This window comes from Dermochelys coriacea, chromosome 8, assembly GCF_009764565.3.
Source record: "Dermochelys coriacea isolate rDerCor1 chromosome 8, rDerCor1.pri.v4, whole genome shotgun sequence".
Lineage (NCBI taxonomy): Eukaryota > Metazoa > Chordata > Testudines > Dermochelyidae > Dermochelys > Dermochelys coriacea.
The window spans coordinates 101,715,269-101,734,424 of NC_050075.1; the positions used below are offsets into that span (position 1 = coordinate 101,715,269).

Below are 19,156 nucleotides of genomic sequence, written 5' to 3' on the forward strand. Positions count from 1 at the left end.
GTCTGATGGGAAGGGGAAAAAACCAAGCGGAAACCCAATACTTTGAATCAGCTAGTAAGACAAAACATCTCTGTTGGTGCAAATGGGCACACCTCCATTGCCTGCAGTCGAGTTTTTGATCATTCAGACCAGCAGTTGGCTCATCATCCTTCCAGCTTAAATGGGAATTTCTTACTGAAAAACTGTGTGTGGGCTCAAGGTGCAAAGTGTGGATTTGGCTCTATTTCCAGATTTTAGGGATGTAGGATCCCCTAAGTGTTAGCAGTATGTTCAACCCATTATAAAGGTTTGCAAATAGTGGAGCCAGCTCTGGATCTGTCATCTGAATACTTCCCAGTTAATATTCTTTGTTTCTGGGGTTTTGGTTTGGACTAATTGTTAATCATTTCTGATTCTGGGTCTAGGGGACATGTATCTGGTTTACCGTTTTGGGAAACAGCTTAGACTAGAGGAATGGGAAATCTTTAGCCTTACCTATTAAATCAACACAGGAGCCATTCTCCAGAAATTGTTGGGGACTGACTGCTGAGCGGAGGAGAAGTTGTGCAAATTTATTCTGACCACATTTCTCAACATCATGTTTGTTGTGTTTGGAATGGACTGTATAGCTTTGCATGCTCTCTCTCTCTCTCTCTCTCTCTCGGCACATAGTAACTACACTATATGCTTACCAGACTGATGAACCAAGGTTGTTTCATCTTTCCCGTCATTTGAAGAAAAGGAAAGGAGGGGAACACCCTAGGCAAAACAGTCAGTTGTTCAATAAGCAAAAATGCTTTCTCAAGAACAGCATATATATTGTGAAATGTAACTCTGGCTGTGAAAGAAAATAGCTGTGGATAGCTTGCCAGATTTATCTGGGTATATCACACTTCATCGATTCCCTGCCATTACAGAGGGCTTGTGGCATTGGTGCATCTCGATCTCTTCTCTTCTCTGCCACTGGCACACAATGTGTTAGTCTTCTGAGGGCTGTAATGCTTTGATCTAATTTTGGTTGTTGGGTTTAGTGTGTGGGTGGGTGGGTGTTGTTGATGGCCTGTGATATATAGGAGGTCAGTCTAGATGATCTGGAGGTTCTGTCTGGCCTTAAATTCTATGGTTCTATGACTCTAGATACAATACATACGACCTTTCTGTTCACCATTTACAGATTAGAGCATAATTGAGAGGAGATGATAATAAAAATGGCAGAGCCAAAGAGAGAACCACAGACCAGAAGTCCTTTCCCTGCATTATGCGGCCATTTATCATCATCAATGCTTCAAGGCCTGGTGGAAGAAGTAGTCCGATCTGATGCTTACAGAGATCCTCTGATTATAACCCATGTCTCAGGAGACTAGCATTTGACTCCTAATATGAACAGCCAAAATATAGAGGAATTTATTTTTTAGTGTTAATGTCATGGGACAAGGTAGGAACTTCTCTGGTAACAGAAAGTATTCATTTGGCATCTAATTATTCTGTTTTTTGGCACTAATATAGCAGTTCTGTGATAAAATGACTTGTTGTTTCTTGTAAAATATGTAAAATAGCTGTGCATGCAGCAGTATCCTCAAAGCAGAGACTGCAACAGAATGACCTTTCTCAACAGAGTTATGAAGTGTGACCTTCGGACGATTAGTTTCAGGGAATTTCTCATGAACATTTGCTGTTTTTATTCTCATGATTTATTGTACCCCAAATTTACCTTTGTGTGAAATTTGAATTAAATGGCTATTTTCACTTCAAAAGCACATGAAAAGTACAACAGTTAAGGTTTCTTTTTTCTCATGCAAAGTTCACTTCCACCAAGAAGCAGGCCAGATTTTGCCTTAAAAAGAACCTCTGTTTTCATCTAAAATTGGCAACGGTTTTGCTTGAAATACCTTTGCAACATTTTTTTGCAAAGATCAGCTCATTTTAGTTCATCACAAAGTGTAAAACCACATGATTTTTTACACTGTTTTTCATTTTCTTATGGCTATTCCATGCATCTTTTACTCCTGCATAATTCAAATCTTTCTTCTTCCTTCTCAGTTTAGTTGAAGTAGAATTATCTAGATAATGCTTATATAAAGAGCTTTTTTTTAAAATGAACAGTAGTTATATTAAGGTTGAAATCTTACAGATACAGAAACAATAGCCTTGGTTATATATTAATGAAGAGGAGTGAGATGCACTATAAGAATGTCATCTAGGAGAAAAAAAATGTATGGGAGATGCTGCAAGTTTAAAACGCTTAGGAAGCTCATTTCGTTCACCAAACCAGTCTGATGGTTAGGAGAACTAGGTTCTGTTCCTAATTTTGCTACTGATTTGTTGCATGACCATAAGCAAACCATTGCACCTCAGTTTCCCCATCTGTAGAATAGGAATAATGGCCCTTACCCTCGATTGCAAAATATTTTTGAGATTTCTGGATAAAAAACCCCAAAAGGCTAAAATGAGAGATGACTATTTTAGTTAAAGGTTTCCGAGTAGCAGCCGTGTTAGTCTGTATCCGCAAAAAGAAAAGGAGTACTTGTGGCACCTTAGAGACTAACAAATTTATTTGAGTAAAACTTTCATGAGCTACAGCTCACTTCATCGGATGCATTCAGTGGTTAAAGTGTCTCAGTTTAGAGGGAAATGCAGGCAGAGATATTTTATTCACTACATCTACATAGCAAGAAGAATGCTCAGCACTTCTGAAAAGTGAGACCAGGGTGTCCTGTATTTCAAAAGTTAGAGACAGTGGGAAAAGGCGAATAATGCTTGATACTTTTCACAGAAATATTGCATCAACATTTCAAATGTTTGGAAAATGTTGACCACTCTAATAGCTGATTGGAAAAAATCGAACCAAAAAAATGCGAAAAAATTCTGCACACATTTTTTGGTTGAAATTTTGAAAATTCAAAATTGCATCTAGCTCTAGTGAGTTGCCTCTGGTCACACAGGAAGTCTAATGACAATGGTGACCCCTGTTTACCTGATTCCCTGTTCCATGCCTTAACTGAAACTATCCTTCCTCTCTGCCAGGGACTAAAAGGATTCTAGAATCCACTATATAACCACTTTGAAACTCTCTGTCACATCCATACATTCAAAGGATGAGATGAGCTGAATTCCCTAAACAGAGATTAACTAAAGTCGGTGGAGCTGCTTGGAGTTTCACTCACTGAGGATGTATTAGGGCCGGATCAGTGAGGTCTGATTCTCCATTGCCTTGCACCTTGTTTAGTCATTTATACCAATGCAAAGTAAGGGCAAGTTGGCCCTGGTATAAATGACAACATAAGGTAGAAGGCACAGTGAGTTAGGGCCTGGGAGTTTTGCCATTGATGTTAATGGATTCTAGGTTGGGCCTTTAATCTATTTCCAGCAAAGCCTGGAGACTGATGATACATCAGCAAAATGGCAGCCCAATTTGTGAGAGACACCAGGATCGTACTACATCTATAGAGACAGTGACACTGTGTTTCTTAAGGTGGGGGAGGGGAAGGGACAACAACAAAAAATACCAATCTCGTTTAAAAGCTAATTCCTTAATATATGCTCTTATAGGGTAAATATGTACTCAGCCATGTAACGTACAAATTGCTTCAGTTTTCCTTTCACTCAAAGACTGGAGATTCCCTCTACCTTAAAAAATAAAAAAAGTCCTATTTTGTTTCTTTGCTCTGCAGGAATCTATTGGGGGGAGGGGGCGGGGGGTGTTTCAGCTGCCACCTGGGCTTTTCTGGGGTAGTTTTCACCATGTGAAATTATGAAGTATATACTCAAAGGTTCAAACAGAGGAAAATTGGTGATCGCTGCAGACTCCGTCGGGTGGGTAGGAAGCAGTCTCTTTTATTTAAAAAAAAAATTCTTTTTTCTTCTTCTTCCAAGAGACTCTTCCAGTTCATTCTCATAGAAGCATTTTTTTATTATATCCTGTAATCATATTTGAGTATCTTATTTTGGCTCTTTGCTGCAAGACCACCCTGAAGGTGGCCATCCTCCCACGCACACACATGCACAATTTTGCTATGCATAAAGCCATAAATTTATCACAGAAATATAGGAACTGAGGTTGCTGGAGGATTGCAAGGCAGTGTGCATCGAGATGGGAAGTCTGTATATGTTGGAAGGAATGCCATTTATTACATGCGTTTTTATCACCTGCTTACCATTCCCACATAGGTAATAGAAATATACCTATTGCACAGAGCATGGTGGTGTGATGAAAAGGTTTTATTGGCACAAGCTGGGATGGCTTGAGAAGCAAAGACATGAGTGAGTTCTGAAGGCATTCCCAGATGTGTGCCAACAAAACATTTACACCCTATTAGACAATGAAGAAGATCCACAGAGATAATACTTGGGATAAAAAAAATAGGGACATAAACCCTCATGTTTCAGGGCATAATCCAACCACTAATTGTCTGGGTTTAGGGAGAACATCAACTATGGGCATACTGTTCCCTAGCTGTTCTTTGTGGTGCTTCTTGCACCATCCTCTGAAGCATTTGGCACTGATCTCTTCAGAGGCAGGATACCACATTAGATGGACCATCTGGTTTGACCTGGTCTGGCAAGTCTTATGTTCTTCTTATGAATTCTATATAGGTCATATATTATACATAGTTTTTAAAAGATTTGATTGGGGCTCTTTCTCATATCACTCTAAGAAACCAGAATTATAAGCAGTGACTGTTCCAACTCCTATTGAAATCAGTGGGCATCTTTCCTTTGACTTTAGTAGGAATTGGATTTGTCCCTTAGTTACTGTGAGTCCAAAAAGAAGGGAAATTATAACTAATCCATTTTAGAAACCTCTAAAATTGATCTAAATTGGCTTTGTGATATCCTGGGCTGGAAACAAAAAGTCTTAACACATCAGAAAAGGAAGTTTCTGGGGTTTTTGATAGCATAAAGCTGCTGCTCCAAGCCTTAGGTTGTTCTGAAATATTAGACTTTAAACAAGGCACTGGTCCAGAATTGAATGTACAGTTAATCTATAGATGTACACCTAGGCTCTACAGAGGGATTTGTCCTGTTTAAAAATGTCATTTGGTTTCATAAACGCTGACTGAACTTTGAAAATGTGCTAGTAAATGAGCCTCGTTAGAGTTGGTAGAAAAATGCCGAACAATTGTTGTGTGAGAATTTCAAAACATGCTTACAAACATTTTAAAATTTGTTCATGATTTTTTTTTGTCAAAATCTTGAAAATTTGTTGTGTGAGCTACCAACATCATGGTCCACAGAGCTACCATATTTCACTCCTGCCCACACAACATAGGAGGAGGAAGCCCAGAAAATGATCAGTCTTGGCTGCCGCCCCACTCCCCCCCCACTCCACTACATACAGATCAGCATATCTGTGCTGGTGCCCTGTGGGAGGTCCACCGAGTCAGGCATAGGTGGGGTGCAGTGTACTTCTCTCTTGCCTGGAGCAAGTGAGACACTTAGTGACCCCCCTTCCCCCCTGAACTATTTCAAGATATCCCACCACATGGGAGCTATAGTTCCTCATGTCCCCATCCTTTTCTATGGGCTGAGCTTCCCAGCCAGACTACATATCCCATGATCCATCATGGCCAGGGACTCCCAGGATGCAACCACCTCCCCTCACCATGAGGGGAGACCATGGTGCATTATGGGAGATGTAGTCTGACCAGAGAGTCCAACCTACAGAGGAGAATAGGATTACAAATGACTCGAAGTACAGCTCTGCTGAGGCACCATGACAGCATTTACAATTTGAAATATTTCAGGTTTTTATGTTTTTCTTTTTCTTTTTGCCAAAATGTTGATTTTTTTCCCCGCAGGAAAAGGACATTTTCTGACCATCTGTAACTGAAAGTCATGGTCTGCCTCTTAGTTTGTCCCTGGGGCAATACAATGTTTGCCGTGCTCAAAGCTTGTGGCATGATTTACACCAATATAATTATGATGGATTCTTGCAAGAGAAGGAGGACTGGAGAACACTCCACAATGTATGTGCCACATGCCAAAGTCAGTGTTAAACTAGGTCCAGTTCTGCAATGAGCTCTGTTTGCGTTGGGCCCTGCAGAGCCCCATGGTTGTAATTGGTGTCGTAGATTGTAAACTCTTTGGGGTGGTATCTTTCTATAATGCTTGTGTGGTGCCTAGAAAGTGAGACACCCACGAGTGTGAATGGGGCCTTGTGTGTACTTCAATATAAATAACAGCAGGATCTTTCATTTTGCATTTTATGCTAACTGTGCAGTGCTGACATCCCAGTAACTTATGATCTGACCATGCGAAGTGCCCTTGCCTTCAACAGGAATGGAGGGGGCTCCCCATAAGGGAATGCTGAGCACCTTGAGAGATTGGTCCCATTGCTTTTTGCACCTGGGCTAACTTTGGTGGGGCCAAGAGATCAATCATGCTCCTGCTCTCACTGAAATCAGTGGCAAACGTTTCATTGACTTCAGTGGGGGCAGGCTATGCCCTGATCCTTTTGAAACATGAACTCTTGCATACTGTGGCATGAGAAGGCCAATGAGCGAGTGAGGGGAAGTGGGATAATCAGGCCATGTCATTCTGAGCCTGTGTGCTGCTGGGAAATACATTAAAAAGCCCCAAGTGTGATCATTTATGGGTGTATAATTCTTATGATTATAGTTTTATGGAGCTCCTGACATAAAGTCAAATGTAAACCATCCGGCTCTGGTGTCTGATGCTTCCAACCAAATCAATAAGAGTGTTGGTATAGTTTTCAATAGGAATAGGATTGGGCCTTTAGAGAATACCTGTGAGACCACCATTCCTCAGGTGAGATTTTTCCAAAGGAGCCTCAGTGAGTTAGGCACCCAATTCATTCAATAGGCACTGGGTGTCAGAGGGCCAGATTTTCAATTACTGTGTATTTATGTGCCTAAAGATGCAGATAGTCACCTACTGGAATTTTCACAACCACTTAAGCAGGTTTGGCACCTCAGAACACGTGGGTTTGATTCCCAGCTCTACCAATCCTTGTTAGGTGACTTTGGGCAAGTAACTTCACCCCAGTGCCTCCGTTTCCCCATATTAAGACAGAGATAATGATACCAACCTCCTTTAGAAAGTGCTTTGATATCTACTGATGGAAAGTGCTATATAAGAGTTAGGCATTAATAATGAGAGTAATTAGCTTCAACTAGTGTGAATTTACCTTGTGGCCAGCACTAAGGTGGTCTGGGGGTGAGTCAATAGGGAAGTGAATACCAACCTCTGACACCATTTGGTCTGAATATGCTGGCCTGAAAATTCTCTAGTGATTAAGGAATGGTATATCTTTTCAGCTCTTTTTTTCTTTGTATGTGTCAGTGATCTGGAGCCTGCCATAGAGCAACAGACTGTAGTAATCTCTTTCAGATGCTTCAGTGTCTGTCTGTCTATACCCTGGGCCAGATCACGAGTGAATAAGATCATGAAAACCAGAATAAAACAACACAGCAGCCATTCAGTATGAAATGATGGAAATTGGTGGGGGGAGAGAGGCTGTTTTCTTTAATTTGGAGAGTTCATCGCTGCTTCTCAGTTGTCATTTATTAGGCTTAAGTGTGCTGCAGCTCAAATAAACCAAGACGTAAATAAAATGGGGAAATATTTTGTCAGTTTCAGAAACTAGCCATATGTTGCAATCAGATGTGCATGAATAAAAAAAAATACCACCAAGAAAGGGCTGTGTATAATACCAAAGGAGGACTTGGCTCATGCTTTGAAGAACAGAACTGTGGCCCTTATTACTGGCTGACTTTCTCCCAGCACCCCTGCTTAAGTGTTTGGTCTTAAACTAGGTTCAAAGGGAGCAGATGACAAAAGCCCACAGGTAAGCATAAAAAAGGTGACCTTAACAGAGGTCTAGATGCTGGGGGTGACATGGAAAATTATAGTAGGGCCTGAGGAGTGACAAGAGAAAAATCAGTGGGGGAATCTGCTCAACATCTTAAATTAGAGAGACAAGGTGGGTGAAATATTTGTCTTGGACCTACAGAAGATGGTCCAATAAAAGATATTACCTCACCCACCTTGTCACTCTAGTTTCCTGGGACGAACACAGCTACAACAACACTGCAAACATCTTAAATGCCTATGCACAAATGCAAGGAACAATGTTCCCTCTAATTTTTGACAGGCCGTGTGTGCAAAAAAATTCTTCTGTGCAAATTTTTGTGTGCGTGGTGTTTCACTGTGTGCGTGGGGTTTAGGATCTGTGTGCACACACACGCACAGTTTAGAGGAAACAGTGCAAGGAGTATGGGGAATAAACAGGAAGAACTGGAAGTATTAGTACATAAGTGAAATTGTGACTTAATTGACGTCAAAGAGAGTTGGTGGGGTAAGTCTCAGACTGGAACTTTGGTATAGAAGGGAACAGCTTATTCAAGTACAAGCAGGATAAAAAGGGAGGAGGTGTTGCATTATACATCAAAAATATATACACTTGTTTTGAGGTCCAGAAGAAGGTGAGAGGCAGACCAGTTGAAAGTCTCTGGGTAAAAGATAGGGGTAAAAGATAGGGGTCATGTCATGATGGGGGGTCTAATATAGACCAAATCAGGAAGAGAAGGTAGATGAGGCATTTCTAGAATAAATAACAGAAATATCCAAAACACAAGACCTGGTTGTAATGGGGGACTTTAACTATCCAGCCACCCATTGGAAAAGTAATATGGCAAAACACAAAATTTCCAATAAATTCTTGGAATGTATTGGAGACAACTTTTTGTTTCAGATTGTTGAGGAAGTAACCAGGGGGACAGCCATTTTAGACTTGATTCTGACCAATAGGGAGGAATTGATAGCAAATCTGAAGGTGAAAGGAAATTTGGGTGAAAGTGACCATGAAATAATAGATTTCATGATTCTAAGAAAAAGGAGTGAGAGGAGCAGAATAAGGAGAATGGACTTCAAAAAAGCCGACTTCAACACACTCAGACTTTAGCAGAACTGGTAGGTAAGGTACAGTTCTATTCAAAATATTCATCAATTATTTAGATAACGGTATAGAGAGTACACTTATAAAGTTTATGGCTGATACCAAGCTTGAAATGGTTGCAAGTGCTTTCGAGGATAAGATTAAAATTCTAAGTGATCTAGACAAATGGGAGAAATGGTCTGAAGTAAATAAGATGAAATTCAATAAGGACAAAAAAGAAAAGGAGTACTTGTGGCATCTTAGAGACTAACAAATGTATTTGAGCATAAGCTTTCGTGAGCTACAGCTCACTTCATCGGATGCAAGAAAGCTTATGCTCAAATAAATTTGTTAGTCTCTAAGGTGCCACATGTACTCCTTTTCTTTTTTGCGAATACAGACTAACATGGCTGCTACTCTGAAACCTGTTACTAAATAAGGACAAATGCACAGTATTTCACTTTGGGAGGAACAGTCAATTGCACACATTCAAAATGGGAAGTGACTGCCTAGGAAGGAGTACTGCAGAAAGGGATCTGGGGGTCATAGTAGATTACAAGCTAAATATGAGTCAACAGTGGAACACTGTTGCAAAAAAGCAAACATCATTCTGGGATGTATCAGCAGGAGTGTCGTAAGCAAGACACAAGCAGTAATTTTTCTACTCTACTCCATGCTGATTAGGCCTCAACTGGAGTATTGTGTCCAGTTCTGGGCTCCACATTTCAGGAAAGATGTGGACAAACTTGAGAAATCCAAGAGAAGATCAAGAAAAATGATTAAAGGTCTAGAAAACATGACCTATGAGGGAAAATTTGAAAAAATTGGGTTTGTTTAGTCTGGAGGAGAGAAGACTAAGAGGGGACATGATAATAGTTTTCAAGTACATAAAAGGTTGTTACAAGGAGGAGGGAGAAAAATATTCTCCTTAACCTCTGAGGATAGGACAAGAAACAACGGTCTTAAATTGCAGCAAGGGCGGTTTAGGTTGGACATTAGGAAAAAACTTCCTAACTGTCAGGGTTCATTACCTCTGAAGCACCTGGAATAAATTGCCCAGGGAGGCTGTGGAATCTCCATCATTGGAGATTTTTAAGAGCAGATTAGACAAACACCTGTCAGGGACACTTACTCCTGATTCAGCACAGGGGACTGGACTAGATGACCGCTCGAAGTCCCTTCCAGTCTTACGATTCTATGATTCTATGTTAATGAACATGTCGCTAAGGGCAAATCTGATCTTTCATGGGAGTGTTGAACTGAAGAGGCAGGAGAGCTGGCAGGGATGGATTACAGGGATATCCCTGATGGATTGATTGATGACATGATATCATGCATCTGCAAAGGGACTGCTGATCCCATGCATGCTGCAGAACTGTTCATGGGACGGGGTATTCAGCAACCACAAAAGCTATTGCAAGTAGTGGGATTACTCATCTAAAGGATGACTATCCATATGATCAAGAATTGGGCTTTTAGACTGTGGGCCGAACCCTTGTCTGCAATTTGTTCTGTACAGCACTGACCATGCTGTATGTTATATAATATACCAAACAAAACAAAAAGAAAACCTTGCATTAAAAGAATGTTAAGGTTGCAATGTCAAGCACTCAAAAGTTGGGAAATGCCAGATTTAAGGTTGACCGTGCTGACACGCTCCATGGGAAATTTCAGTGTGAAGAGGTAATGTTGGGTGATACCCATGTCATCAGTGGCAGAACTCTGCGATCAATTTTAGAGATGTGGGGTAATTTATCATACACCTTTCACCCTCTGCCCTTTCATCCATCTCTTTGATGATTTCAAATAACCTCATTTTCCAAAAAAATTGCCCCCCACAAAAATATTTCTTCTTTGTTCCCCCAAATGTGGATTTCCTGATCCTAATCACAACTGCTGGAGGACCATGATGGTCAGGATTCAGTTATACATCATTGCCAACTTTCCTAGACATACAAATGTCACCACATTCAATGGGAATTTGGCACCTACCTGCCCTTTGTGCGTTAGAAAATCTCCTTCTTAACTATTTTTCTTGATGAACAGGATCTTGACATCCCATTTTTTATTAATTTTTTAAGCTTAGGAGCAACATTTTCAAAATCAGCTACTGACTTTGGGTGCCCAGTTTGAGACACGTTAAGTTTCTCAAATTGACCACATCAACCCAAAGGTAGTGACCACATTTGAAAATGTTAACATATCCTATTTTCTGAGTGATACAATAAGGGAAGTTCATTCCCTCTGAAGCACCTGGCATTGGCCATTATCAGAAGACAGGATACTGGGCTAGATGGACCATTGATCTGACCCAGTATGACTGTTCTTATACTCTAAGTGGGGGACAGGAGGGAAGAGACTTTTTAGTCATTTGTAAAGAACTAATAAAGACTGGGAGATGTTACAAGAAGTTTAGCTAATAGAAGCAGCATCAGTAAATAGGTAGGTTTCAGAGTAGCAGCCGTGTTAGTCTGTATTCGCAAAAAGAAAAGGAGTACTTGTGGCACCTTAGAGACTAACATTTATTAGAGCATAAGCTTTCATGAGCTACAGCTCACTTCATCCGATGAAGTGAGCTGTAGCTCACGAAAGCTTATGCTCTAATAAATTTGTTAGTCTCTAAGGTGCCACAAGTACTCCTTTTCTTTTTAGTAAATAGGTAGATAGCATAAGGCCATTGATTGGTGTGTAAGTATAGGGTTTGTTGATTCAGTAGAGGAGTTGTTATGCACTGCAAATAGCTCTCTTTGGGCAGCTCTTAACAGGAGAGTCTTTGCAGATGTATCAATAGGGATTGTGCCTGAGAATGGACTTCAGGATTTGACTTAGCAATGTGAGACCTTGCTACAGCTGTCTGCAATTGAATCTTTGCTGGGAAGTGGAGAAAAATCACTCCTTTGTATTTTGCGAGAGGAGATGCTCAGGTTTGTGGATTAGCAATGTGTGAATTAGCAAGGTTCGGCTGCATTGAAATGTCTGCCCCCATGCATGACACAGTGTGTCTGTTTTAAATGGGAATATCACACTCTGCCAGATGATGTAAATTAGCCAAGCACTACTGACTTCAGTTGAGCGATGCCAATTTACACCCACTGATGTTCTTGCCCCTTTGTGTTTTAGACTGGGCCTTAGCAGAAATTTTAAAACTGCTCTAAAGTTTTTTAATTATGACCCTATCACGGTTTCTGCATGATTTCCTGGAATTCATTGTACATTCAGTAGGGCATGTAAATCAAAAGGCACAGCACATGGCGGAGGAGGCTGAGCAGGAGGAATTCCTAGATGCCCTCGTAAAACTTTAAAAGGCTTGAATGTCAAATTGAAACCCTTGGGGCCCTAAAACTTGAATCTCAGGGCACTTCTACCTGCTGTTTCATCACATAAGCCTTTCACTGTTCATGAGCTGCAAACCCAAGATGATTATGACTTCCATTTCCCTGCAGTGTATTTAATTTCCCTTTACTGTTGTCATCATGCCCATGTCTGAACCACCTTTCATCTCCTCCTACCACTCATCATCCTTTCAGTTGCAGCCAGTGATGCATAGTCTTTTTAAATAGAGTGTTCCTTGTAGGCTCTTATATCAAAATCTGTTTAACCTCTTGTGCTTTCAAGCTTAAGGAGAAATCAGTGTGCATTAGCAGCTTAATGTGTAACTGCACTCAGTATGAAGAGTCAGGGAATATACACAGGGATACTGGAGTGTACAGGGATAAATGCCATCAGGGATAGCTGGCTGGCTTGCTCTCTCACTTCAGTGAATTAAATGTTTACACGCTGACTCTGACCCATTCTGGCAGAAAATATCCCTGCTGGGCCAGATGCAGAAGGCTGTGTGCTGACCTGTAGAGGTTCTTGGAGGAGGACAAACCAATGCAAATGCGTCCGGCACACCACCCACCACACCCTAGACTTGGTCCATTTGCTCATTCTCCACTGGGACTGTGGGGGATTATTCCAGATAAGGCTGTGGGCATGGAAGATGGCTGCAGGCTGACTGCATGGCTGGGATTGCTTCAAAGCATGATATAAAAATACCTGGTAGAGTTAGGAAGACTCTGATCCCCTCTCTCACCACACCAAAAGCAGTTCTCCGGGGCCCCTTCATCCCTGATCGCCATGGTTTTGTTTAGGGAGGAGAGTGCCTCATCCTCAGTGCTGCGGGGAGTCTTCCTCCTTCCTCTCTACTCCCCATTCATCTATCTATTTATGTGGCTACTACAATATGGGGATGGACCTCATCCACTTGGCTTCTGCTATGGTGTAATATAACAGAATGACCCCATGGGGACACAGATGCTTCAGAGATGATTTATCTGATTGCAGGGCACCACTGGGGCTCACTCCTGGGTCAGTCAAGCAGCCACAAAATAGCTGAACTAACTTACTATCAACACTCTGGGTTTCTGCTAGAAGTAGCTTTGGGTCGCTACTCTCAGGTTATATGAAGTAGAATGTCCTTGTCCCACTGCAGGATGGAGGTGTTAGCAGAGCAGTATGAAACTGTTAGTTTTCACTTGGCCACCTGCAAACATTTTCAGGGAAAATATATGAGATGAAAACAAGTCAACCCCAACCCCAAATTAACTTTTTGCTTAGTCAGGAAATGGGGCTCTTTGGGGGGCACTTTCAGGGACAGCTTGAATTTCTTCACATGGATGAGCTTCCTTCAGTGCCTCTTACTGGACCAGTCCTGGTCCAAACCACTTGGAAGCCCGCAGCAAGCTCTCATGGGGCAGTTTGTACAATCGGAAGAGGGGGTTCTGAATTCAGCTGTAATATCAAAGTTGGGAACTTTCTTATAAACTCTGAAATTCACACCACCTGAAAACAATAAAAGAGAGAACTCTTTTTGACCATTCTCCTTTTTTTTTCTAAAATGTTCTGCAAATAACCTACTTAGCAAAACACATTTTAAGTAGAAGTTAGTTAATGTCAGTTTCCAAACTGGATCCTATCATTTGACAACAAACCTGCAAGCGAAATGGAAAATATGTGATAAACTAATCTCCCTAAACCACGTATTTCCTAACACCAATGAGGCTCCTATCATATTAGGGCGTCTTTCCAGCCCACCCATTTATTTTACCAGCCAAGTTTTATAATATTATAAAATAAATAATTGAGTAGGTTTTCGTTATGAGGTTCAGAAAGCCATCAGAATGTATTGGCTTGTAGTGTTTCAGAGCACTTTGTTAATGAGGGATGGTTAGAGAAAATAATTCTACCTCTCTTAATGTTTCCTCATATTTGGACCCAAAGCCATTTTTGACAATTCCGAAATATTTGATTAATTTTTGTTTTCACCAATGAGTTTTTACTTCCCCCTCACCTCTGATCTCCGCTTCTGGGTTTGGCCATGGATAAGAGCAGCAGTGCTGAAACATCATGGAATGGGCTGATCCCTGCTGTCTGTGGTCCAGTCAGAAGCTGGGAGCACTTGAAATCCTGTAAGAGAATCTGTCTCAGAAAAATTAGTTGTTGGGGCTTGAGTTTTTTTTTTCACGCAAGAGGGGTGGTTTCAATTTGGGTTCCATTATATTCAAACCACCTCTGTTTGTGGGAAAGAGATGTTCCGCTCAAAATGTCCTGCTTTATCCTACCTTTAATTCTTATCCAACCCAAATCTAAACTCTGAACCCTTCAAGATGTCTCTATCACTGACATTAATACGGTACATAAAAGGTAGCAGTGCATTGCAGTGGGTTTAGTAGACAAACTAGCACACTGAAGATGTTCATAATATGTTGTATGATTTCCAGGTTCTCTTTCATTTGACCAGTATGGTTTTTCTTTTAGCCATAGAAATCCCACACACATATTGGCCAATTTCTATTCCCATTTATGCTGTGAGCAGAGTCTGGCCTATCTGTTCCACATATTGTTCTACTAATAGCCAAGTGAGTGATTCCTTTTGACTGAGCTCAGTATACCTTCTCAATCCTTAGAAATCCCACGGAGCTGCAGCTTAGTAATGGACTGGTGAGCCCAAGGTGATGGTGTTGGTTATATACTGGATGTGAACCACATTGAGCATCTAAAGAAAATCCCATATAACTTCACTTCCAATTTGCGCACATAAACAAGTTAATAGCAAGCAGGAATCTTTTATAAGTCACTTTACTTTAATTGACATATCATTTTAATTGGCAATTATCTTAATTGATACACAGGGCATAAATATTGTGCTCTGGAAAGCTTCCAGGCCTCCTTTATTAGAGTATTAAGACACAACATATGCAGATTATATTGAAATACCACTGTAGCATTTGTTGCAAAAAATCTCTCTCTCTTCCTCTCTTTTTCTCTCACTCACTCTCTCTTTCTTTCTAATATTGGAGACAGATGTAAAATATAAGACTATATTATATACATTAGCATAAAAATGATCATAAAGACATATTGAATATAATTGTCAACATAATCTCTTAAATAATTTCAAATGATCCCTTCTAAGGGGTTTCTATAAGTTTTAACACTCTACTTTTGTGGAAATCGGCTTTCAAGTCAGTCAGGGTGGAGATTAGATCCAAAGATTTAAAACCCCCAGAGATCAAAAGCAGATGCTCTTAGAAGACATTTCAGCCGAGACAGGCCGTCTGGGGACATTGTTTCAGCGGGAAAAGACAATTTATCATTAAAACATGAAAGCCTCAGTTCAATAATAACCAGATGTATATGAAAAAAAGATGGGTGTCAGGGTCTTGATTCATTTGTCTCCCATTAGAAATCATCTTTATCCATTACTTAGGACCCGAGTGCGGATTCTTTGATGCCAAGACATAATATAAGGAAAACTGAAACATTTCACGTTGTAAATCCTCAGCAATTGTCAAAGAAATTTTAATCATATAAAAATCCGGGGTGCCCTAGGTAAAGATAAGCAGCAATCAACTTGAGGATTAATGCCCTGTGGGTTAGAATAAAGAGAGAGACGGTCTGGCAATGTTTTTCAATGTTTTCTCCTTTTTTCATCAACTGCTCTTTCACATTCACAAAATTAAATTCAGCAACAATGCATTGCCTTGACATATAGGACCTTTTTTTCTAAATACTTTGCAAGCATTAACTAATCCTTTCTCTATGTAAAATAGGTATTGTTGTACCCATTCACATAAAGGGAAACTGAGGCACTGAGGGAACAAGTGACTTGTCCACTGTCAGTGTGAGAGTCAGGTAGCAGAACCCAGGAATCCCAATTTCCCAATCCCCTGCTCTAACCACTAGAGAGCATTCACTCCACAGTAAAGTATATAGTACTGTCACACAGGAAATCCAGCTGTAGTTCCCTGTGTGTGGCAAGTAGATCGTCCTCTTCGTTCTGCATTTTAGTTTTGGCTTACATGCCTTGCTATGGGATAGCAGGTGTAATTAATGACAATATTTGTTATTAAATGTTTGAAATGCATCAGAGCAATCCTAATTCAGTTGTCTTAAGCTGCAGTTTAATAGTGTCTTGGGAAGGAGCGTAGCTAAGCAGTTAGAGCAGGCAACTCTTTCTTTTTAGTCTTCGATCTGCTATTGAATAGGTCTCAGATCAATCTATGTGAGTCTCCGCTAACCCATCTGTAAAATGAATACAAAAAAATCTTGCCTATCTCACAGGAGCACTATAAGATTTTGTGGATGAAGAGTGCAATATACATATTCTTTTTATTGCCTCAAGAACTCTGATTTCTTATTGTGCTGGACAGACCTGGTCTGGACTTCTCCAACTAAACATTTTTTACTTCAGAAAATACCGATCAATTGAAACACAAACTGTTTGTGGGAAAGGATCTGCTTGGATGCATCGCCTGATTTGAAAAAAAATGGACAAGAATGGTTACAAATTGTCAAAATGGAACATTTTGACATTTTCAAAATGAAAAGGTTTGTTTTCTGGTTCAAAACACCCTTTTTCCAGTTTGAAATTTTAGTTTATTTCTACTAACAGCAGCAACAAAGGTTAGGAAAAAAGTCAAAATGAAATATCTTCAAAATTATCAAAACAAAATGTTTTGACAAGCCAGATCAGATTTTTTTTTTTATTATTATTATTGATTCATGAAAATTTGGGATATTTCAAATGTTTGTTCCAGTTTGGGAGAGGAAAAAAAAATAAAAATCTCAAACACTTGAAGGATGGGAAAACCACTTTCTTTCCAGCTGTAGTGCTGAAGCAAAGGGCTAAGCAATGTGCCAAATTGTTTTTGCATGCAGATGTGCGATCAAGAACCTACAGGGTATGTTTGCGGGGCAGGTGCTGGACCAACTGTTCCAACGAGGCAGGCAGGGCTGCATCCTATACATTTTAATAGTCAAGGAAGGATCTTGTATCCACTTCCCATCCTAGGGCACTCACATACCCTTCCCCCACCACTCCCAACCAGCCTGCTCACACAGAGTCCAGGCAACCTTTATTGTTTCCAAGGGTTTGGGGGTGGTTGCTTCGTTTTCTATTCTCATCCCCATTTTGGTGTCTGGAGGGTCCTGCCCCAGGATTATCAGAATGTGCTATTGGCTAATCTTGTCAGGAACTCAGCTGCTCTGGGCATGGTTGCCTAGCAACCCAATGACCTGGGCTGGGCCCAATATACCCGCACTAAGTGACTGTGCTCCCTGATTGGTCAGAAGAGCCGACAGGTCACCATTTAAGCCCTGGAGCCACCGCAGCACAGTGGCCTCTCACTGCATTCCACGTATGCAGCTGCCCCAGACCTGCGTCTTGTCCAGGCCTTGCTCCCCCCCTTGCCTGCTTCGCTCCAGCACTGGTCTCAAGAAGATGGTGGCTTCTGTGCATGTGTATGGTGGCTCCGGGGCTTCTGCGGACAAGATTTCCCTGTTCTAGCTAATGCTAGGAGATGCTATTTCTCAGGACTGAGTGGCCCATGGAATAAAGTGGTGGGAGTGGGTTTTGGAGCAGCCCTGTGTGCAGTCCCTATTGTACAGGAAAAGATGCTTCGGTGAACTACTTCCTGAAATGTCGGCCCTTCAGAGAAGCCATTACAGGATCTAAGTAGAAGGGAATGGAACGATTGGAAAACATGAGCCCACTTTTCTCAGTCATGAAGCCTTGTTTAGAAGGGCAGTTTCACTGGTAACACATGGTACTTGTACTCTTCTCTCTCAAAAAACATATGTATTAATTGAAGCATTAACAGAGTATACAAAGATGGGTCACACACCAGCAATATACAGATCTTCTTGGGAAAATGAATTCCAACGAGGTGAATGCAGTATGGTAGGTGATCATAGGAGCAAGAGCTGTGATGACTACAAAGCAGCAAGAATTCCTGAAATTAGAATCCAGTTGGATGACTGCTTTACGTCTTTCTGAGATGGCAGTAGAAGCTGCATATCAGTCAGGTCACATCAAGCTTCAGTGACCACTCGCAATCACATCCAGCTGGTGAAAACACAGGTACAAGAGATATGACAGCTATCACGGAAAGCAGAGATCACGTTAGCGGAAGCTCAGACAGAAGAGCTCACTGACACAAAAGCTGAGGAATCATTGCAGCCGGGCAGTATCCAGCCCTAATTCCTGCCTGCCTCTGAACTCCTGATTCCAAACTCATGGCTTCAACCACTGGCTTGTCTCCTGACCACACCTCTGGCTCCACCCTTCGAGTTTTGCTTTGACCACTAGATCAGACTCCTGCTCCAACCCCTAGGTTGTACTGCTTACACCTTGGGGTGTGTGACAAATCTTGTCTTGTGGCTTTGGGGTGGGTGAGTCACCAGCTGAGAGCCCATGTTTGAAGTGGGAGCAGAAAGGAGTGATACACTCCCTTTCTACACTCATCAGCTCAGTCTTTGGCTGTACTGTGCCAACGGCATTAGCATCCCATAATCCATAGTGTGCCATACTGACTGTCTAGGTAGATACTTACTTATGCATGGCCAGTGTAACTATAATACCCTAGCACGTGTTTAGCAGTAGTTCATGAGGTGCTTCACTAGGGATTATGAGACAAATACACAGTAGAGCTAGCGTTTAGGGAGAGTGTTTCCCTGGCCTGCTGCCCTACATGCATTCTGCCCCCATGAAGGCTTTAAATGGATTGAGGGTGCTGGAAATGATGGGCCATAAAACATACAGCACAAGGTATCCCATAGGGTAAAGGGAAAAGAGCCATCTGGACAGAGGAGGAAGGCCTGCATCTCCAATAACCAGAGCTAAGTGGCAGGGTGAGAAGAGGTAGCTGGGTAAGATAAAGGGGGTGGAATGGAGGATGGGCTGTGTGACTAGAAACTGCCCAGCCATGCTGAACATTGTAGACCTGAACCAATGTTTGG

At 41.3% G+C, this 19,156-nt stretch overlaps 1 protein-coding gene and 1 pseudogene across 1 annotated transcript in view; both read left to right on the plus strand.

Annotated features, from left to right (window-relative positions):
• The window catches only part of TRABD2B (TraB domain containing 2B), a 414,240-nt gene that overhangs the window by 84,304 nt on the left and 310,780 nt on the right, over positions 1–19,156 (plus strand). The gene's annotated exons all lie outside the window — the stretch shown is intronic.
• Positions 12,124–18,398, plus strand: LOC119859873 (annotated as a pseudogene).